The sequence below is a fragment of the Vicugna pacos genome, unplaced genomic scaffold (genome assembly GCF_048564905.1).
Source record: "Vicugna pacos unplaced genomic scaffold, VicPac4 scaffold_13, whole genome shotgun sequence".
NCBI lineage: Eukaryota > Metazoa > Chordata > Mammalia > Artiodactyla > Camelidae > Vicugna > Vicugna pacos.
Window position 1 is genome coordinate 2,003,117 of NW_027328734.1, and position 7,500 is coordinate 2,010,616.

At 31.1% G+C, this 7,500-nt stretch overlaps 1 long non-coding RNA gene across 1 annotated transcript; it reads left to right on the forward strand.

Annotated features, from left to right (window-relative positions):
- Window positions 1–5,219: 5,219 nt before the first annotated feature.
- On the forward strand, window positions 5,220–7,139 carry LOC140692575 (uncharacterized). Its single transcript, XR_012068141.1, has 2 exons — window positions 5,220–5,382; window positions 6,794–7,139. It is a non-coding gene; the product is annotated as an uncharacterized lncRNA (long non-coding RNA).
- Window positions 7,140–7,500: the final 361 nt, after the last annotated feature.

Sequence of the window (7,500 nt, forward strand, 5' to 3'; positions counted from 1 at the left end):
TTGTGAAGCTTTTTCGGTTTTCTATATTTAGAGTCATGTCTGCTTATCATGGCAATTTTACCTCTTCTTTTCCAGTCTGAATGCTTCTATTTCATTTTCTGGCCTGATCATTGTGGCTAAGATTTCCAAGACTAAATTGAATAGAAATTGTGAGAATGGGCAAACTTGACTTGTCTCAGGTTTTTCTGGGAAGGGTTTTGGTTTTTCACCATTTAGTATTTTGCTGGCTATATGTTTGTCATAAATAGCTTTCATTAGCTGAGATATGGTCCCTCTGTGCCCACTGTGATAAGGACTTTTATAGCAAATAGTTGTTAAATTTTATCAAATGCTTTTTCTTTAACTACTGAGATGATTATGTGTTTTTTTGTCCTCTCTTTTGTTGTTATGTTGTATCAAAATTGATTGATTGATTTTCATATGTTCAACCATCCTTGTGTTCCTGGGAAATACCTAACTTGACCATGGTGTATAATCTTTTTTTACATGCTGTTCGATATTGTTAGTTAATAATTTCTTAAAGACTTTTACATCTGTGTTTATCAATGATATTGGCCTATAGTTTTGTTTTGGGTTAGTGTCTTTGTCTGGTTTTGGTATCAGGTTGATGTTGGCCCTATGGTTTGAGTTTGGGTGTACTCTCACCATATCAATTTTTGGAAGAGATTGAGGAGGAATGCTATGGATTTTTCTTTCTATGTTTGGTCAAATTCCCCAGTGAATCTATTTGGGTCTGAATATTTGTTTGCAGAGATTTTTTATTTTATTGATAATACTAATTCATTTCTGGTGATCTGTCTGTTCAAATGGTCAATTTCTTTTTAATGCAAAAATGGTGGGCTGAATGTTTCCTGAAACTTCTCCACTTCTTCCTGGTTATCCAGTTTGTTTCCATATAGTTGCTCATGGTATTCCCTTATGATATTTTCCAAATTATTTGCAGTATTTGTAGTTTCTCCATTTTCATTTCTTATGTTATTTGTGTTCTCTCTTTATTCTTGTGTTGAGTCTGTCCAGGTTTTTGTCAATTTTGTTTACTATTTCAAAAAATTGTTTGATTTTTTCTATTTTTAATCTCTACTTCAATTCTTTCCTCCTTGATATTTATTTCCCTCTTTCTGCTGACTTTTGGTTTTGTTTGCTCTTTTTTCATGATTAGATTACATAGAACATTAAATTATTTATTTGAAATTGCTCTTCTACTTTGAAGAGAGCCTTGTCACTATGAACTTCCCTCTTAAGCCTGCTTTAACTATATTCCAAAAAATTTGCATAGTGTTTTGTCATATTTCTCAAGGTTTTTTTAATTTCTTATTTTACTTCATCAGCTCCCCCCTTGTTTTAGTACCATGTTGTTTAATCTACATACTGTCATTTTTTCTCTCTGTTTTTCTGTGATTGAATTCTAGTTTCATGTTATTATACTCAGAAAAGATGCTTGAAATAATTTTTATCTTCTAAAATTTGTTAAGGCTTCTTCTGCGCCTGAGTACATAATCTTTCCTAGAAAACATACCATGTGCACTGGAAAAGAATGTATATTCTGTTTTGGGGAGAAGTACTGTTATGAAAATATAAACCAAATCCAATTATTTTATCATATCTTTTAGTATCTTTGTTCCCTTATTAATTTTCTGTCTGAAAGACCAGTCTAGTGATGATAATGGTGTGTTATAATTTCCTACTGTGATTGTGTTCCCATCAATTTCTCCCTTTTCATCTATTAGTATTTGCTTTATGTATTTAGGTGCTCCTGTTGTAAGTGCGTATATCTTAATGTGTATAAAACCCTCATTTTTTATTTCTCCTTTAATCACCATATCATGTCCTTGTTTATCTTTATGGCCTTTCTTGTAAAGTCTCTTTTGTGTGAAGTCAGTACTGCTACTCCTGCTTTCTTGTCATGTCCATTAGCATGGAATATATTTTTCCATCTTCTGACTTTCAATTGATGTGCATTCCTCTTACAAAATTGGGTCTCTTGTATGCTTCATAATGTAGGGTCTTGTTGTATTATCCCATCTGACAATATATATCTTTTGATTGAATCACTAAGTGCGTTAACATTTGTGATAATTATTGAGAGACTGGTGTTTATTTCCATTTTGAACATTTTCCATTTGATTTTGTGTTTCCTTTTTGTTCACTTCTTTTTCTTTAGTGGTTTGATAAGTTTTCTTTTATTATCTTCATTTCTTTTTGGCTTTGTGACTTCATTGTAAGCTTTTGACTTATGGATAACCTCTTTTGTGTGTATATTGACCCGTTATTATATCTGTTTATTTTAACTGATAGGATTACAAATTCTAACCCATCATAAAGAGAACAGAAACAAGAAGAAAATACTCTGTATTGTCCTGTTTCACTCTCTGATCCTTAAAAATTTTGATGTCCTCTTTTAAACATCAAGTTTATTCTATTGTAAGTCATTGTAGCTATTGAATTTCTAATAATGCCTTTCTCATTTCTATGGCATACTGCTTCTTTTTTTCTTAGAGTAGATTTTCATTATTTCTATTTCTGTCGCTAATTTCTTTTAGTATTTGCTTTTGTGGAAGTTATTTATCTCTCCTTCTATTCCAAAGGATAGCCTTTCTTGATAAATTATTTTAGATTACAGCTTTATTTCATTCAGGAATTTGAATATGTCTTGTCACTGCCTTCTGACTGTTGTATTTGTACAGGAAATGTGTTTAAAAATATAATGTATATAACTATATATATATTTAAAGAATACCTAGAAATGAAGTTAACGAATAAGATGAAAAACTATACGTTAAAAAGTATAAAACATTGATGAAGGAAATTAAAACTGATTCAAAGAAATGAAAAGATCTCTTATGTTAATGATGTGAAACTATGTGTTTGAAACAACCATACTACCCAAAGCAATCTACATTTAGTGTAATTCATGTCAAAATACCCATGAGATTTTTGCATTAAATAGAAAAAATAACTTCAAAATTTATATGTAACTACAAAGATCATGAGTTGTCAAAATAAACTTGAAAAAGGGTATTAAATCAATTAGTGTAATATTCTCAGATGTTAAACAGTCCTACAAAGCTTTAGTAATTTAAACAACATGATTCCGGCTCAAAAACAGACACCAATAACAGAAGAGAATTGAGCAACCAGATATAGTCCCTCACACCTGCGATCAATTAACCCATGAAAAATGAAGCAAGAGTATAAAATGAAGAAAAGACATTCTCCTCAATATGTAGTGCTAGGGGGATTGAACATATGAAACATAGATTAGAGTATTTCCTCACATTGTACGCAATCCGTGAGCACAGAATATCTTTTATTTCTTTTGTTTACTTATATTTATTACACCTTTAATTTATAGAACTATGTTTAGATCTTTTATTTCACCTATCAAATTTATTCCTATTTTATTCTTTTTGGTATAAATGTACACACAACTGTTTTCCTAATTCCTTATTCTGATAATGTGATATTAGTTTATAAACATGCAACATATATTTGTATATTGATTTTGTATTCTGCAAGTTTACTAAGTTTGTTCATTATTTCTAGCATACACTGGAGGAGTATATGGAGTTTTCCATCTGTGTATAATTATGCCATTTGTAAAAATTTTACTGCTTGTTTACTAGTTGGAAGCCTTATATAATTTTTCTTGACTAGTTGTTCTGGCTAGGACTTTGAGTAGTGTAATTTAGGACTTGTGAAAATGAGCTACTTTTTCTTATTACTGGACCAGAGGAAAACCTTCCTGTATGTTAACATTGAACTTGATTTTTGTCACGGGTTTTTCATATATGGCTTTTATTATGTTTAGTTATATTTTATTTAAAGCAAATTTGTTAAGAATTTTTTGTATACAAAAGTAAAAATCAGTTTTGTCAATAATTTTCCTACATTTTCTGAGATTGTCACTTTTGAATTCTCTGTTTTTTAATTGATGGTATCATATATATTGATTTGCATTTGTTAAATAATATTTATGAAACAGGACTAAATCAAACTAAACTATCATTTTTAATACTTATAATATGCCATGAAATCAGGTTGCTAATATTTATTTAGAATGTAATATACACATACAGAAGGAAAAATGTACATTGTAGCTTGAGTGTACGTTTATTTATTTAAAAATTTTATCTCTCATTTTGAATTTGGCTTATGTTTAGTGGAAATTTTTTCTAAATAAAGAATATAACTCTTGGTAGAACTGAATTTACTACAGTTTACTGATACAGACCATAGCTATTATTTACAATTAGTGCACAAATCACTTGCCTTAAAATGCCGTATTATACTAACAATGCCAACTGATTCAGGACTGGGAAACATAATGCTTCCTAAAATGTATTATGTGGTGTTATCGACACCAACCCACATATACACTTATTTCTTTGTTTTTTGATTGTTTGTTTGCCCCTTAATGGAGGCACTGCTTATAGAACCCAGGATCTTGTGCATAAGTGTATTTATCAACATCATTTTGGAGCACTTAACAGAATCCAAAAGAGTATGGATTATAAAGATGACAGGAAAATTTATTACTTCTAGGGACTGAAAAACCTCTGAGTGAAAGAATGGCAAAAATACACATTTGTATGTATACAATAAGATTTTCTCTTGTGTAATTTCAAAGTAGAATATTAAATTACATTAGTTTTTCATATAGCACTGAAGTAAAATTTAAAACAAAAATTCCCCCCTTTGGGATTTCTTAAATTTGATTGATTAAATTTTTCTAATTTTAATTCATAAATATTTACCATTTATTTATAAACATACCAAAGAAACTGACATTTATTCTGCTCATGTTTTGAATATAGAGCTACTTTTTTAAGGTACACAGATAAATAATTACTTCCATTTCCATATCAACTTATGTTTCACTTTAATTACAATTGATAATGAAATAGTTATAAATTTTCTGTGCAAGTTTTACACAAATTTCTCTTTAAATTCCAAAACTTTAAAATTATTTTATTTATTTTGAGCATTATTTATACTTTGTTCACCAAACTGGTATAAATTTCTGTACAAAAGGAAGGAGATTGGTTTTATTTCGTAGACCCCAAAATTAAGTTATTTAAAAAGATCTTGTGGGGATAATATTTGCAGATCACACTATAAAAATAAGCATGTTATATGATTCATTTTAACTGGATGAATGAGAAGAAAACACTGGCTGAATGTTACTCTTGGGTTGCTAGGAGACCAGACGTTTTGTGATGTCACAGCTACTCAGGTTGAGAACCATTGTGATGGCCTACCAGTTTAAATGTGCAGGCTTTCCAGAGCAGCATTTGAAGCTGTAGTGCTCAAAACCATGCAGAATAGAAAAGTAGCTGCAGAAAAAGTTATTTGAGATGGCACTTGTTTCTTCAGAAGTTCAAGGTAAGTTTCCTAAAGATGGGCCAACTGGTTCAGAAAACTCCAGTAGATCTCTATTTTGTGATCAAACATTGTCTGGAGACTTGGACTTGAGGTCTATGACTGAAGAAATTGATTCTCTGACTTTGTCAGAAGGATCCTTGATAAAAAGACCATGTTACACACATTGTGTCTCCTAACCAGATGGAGATAATTATTTTCGTTCTCTGACATTTCCAAGAAAACTCTGGGAAATGTATGGGAGTGACCAATTTAAATCCATCTGGTGGGATGATAATGGACCTTCCATAGTGATTGATGAAGATGTCTTTAAGAAGGGAGTTTTGGAAAGAAAGGCCCCTTTCAGAATATTTGAACCTGGAAGTATGAAAAGTTTAGTTATACAGCTAAAGCTTTATGGGTTTAGAAAATTGCGGCAGAATTTTCACAGATCTGCTTGTCTAGCTGTCTTTATGGCAGAAGAAAAAGTAGTCTATATTTTAAGCAAGGTATTCACAACTTTTAGTTACCACTTGGTAACTTAGATATAAAATTTAATTTTGTACATCAATGGTAATATAAATGTAAAGCTTTTTTGAAAATTGTATTAAACTACTAAGGCTATAATTCATTATTTTTTATAAAATTGAGGATATTGCCTTAAGTAGTCAAGATTATGATAAACTTTGCTAGCAACTATGAATCTTAACAGAAATCTAAATAAAGGTATTAAAGCTGTTTTCAAAAGTGGCTTTCACCGTTACTGCAAATGCTAACTTCTTAAAATTGATGACTATATTATTTAAATGTGTATATTCAAAGTAAGGAATTTCAAAAAATAGTCAGAATTGTTCATAATTTGATGATATTATCTTTGCATTGTAAACGTGAAATCTGAGGTTTTATAGGTTAGGCTTATTGTAGTCTTCTATTTTGGTTTAAAATATTACTAAAATCTTTCCACTTTGGTTGTAGCTGCAATTCTATCATATTTCAAATTTTAAACGAGGCTGTCCCCAAATTTTAGAATAAAAATAAGAGTTGGGATTAAAAATGTCTCTCTGGTATCTTCATTGGCTGAAGATTTCAAGAAGAAGCACTATATAGGAGCGGGTAATATGGATAATCATAATTCTGATTTTGTGGCTGACACTAGTGGAGAAAGTGCATTTTTACCTTCTCCAAATTTAAACATGCCTCTAAACAGAAAGCCCTCTACTAGCCACATAATTGGTGATACAAATAACCCGATCAGATGTGGTTTTTCTCCTTCATCATCAGTGTCAGTTAGACCACGAGAACAAATTGCAGTGGATCAACGTGCTATTTTAAATCAGTTGACCACTATCCACAGGAACTCCCAAAGCAGCTACACTGAAGCAAATGGCCGTGCTGTGAACTTCATTACAACTACAACTTCTATTTCTCTTTACAGCATCTTGTCTCACATACAGGGCAATTATTTTGGACTGATGGTGGAGCCTTCTACTTTTCCAAATAGATATCACAACATATCTGCCAATGAAGGTCGTTTTTCTAAACTTCAACCAGGGAGCAACCCACGGTTTCCAGTGCCAGTGATAGCTGATACATCAACTACCTCTCTTTCAAGGCCAACTCATCAGCTAACTTCAGTTTAAGAACGTCATCCTAATTACAATTGATCTACCAGAGGACTACCAGATTATGCAAGATAGCAAAGATTAAAATTTATGTTGGCAAATGTCGACTTATATCTGCAATTTTCTTATTTGAAAAATAAACATAGATGTGTACCTGTATTGTTCTTATATTTTTTAAAATAGAGTTAAGATTTAAACGTGAGACTAAGTTACCATTTAAAGATAAAAAGAGATATTTGATTGATATGATCATTTGTTGGAATAATATGAGAGTAAATTTATATAATTTCTTCTAAGGAAGAAGAGAAAATGGAAGAATTTGGAAAAAGACAAAAACATGGAGAGAGGGAAAAGTACTAAGTGGTTTCTGGTTGATCCTGGAAAGTATTTAAAGTGTTAAGATAGGTTGGAACAGGAGATAAATCCAGGAACCGGCCCAGGAATCATGGTCTCTATTATATCATCCCTGGAATCATAAAAGTCACGTGATGTAGTCTCAGATGGCACATTCAGCATGAGG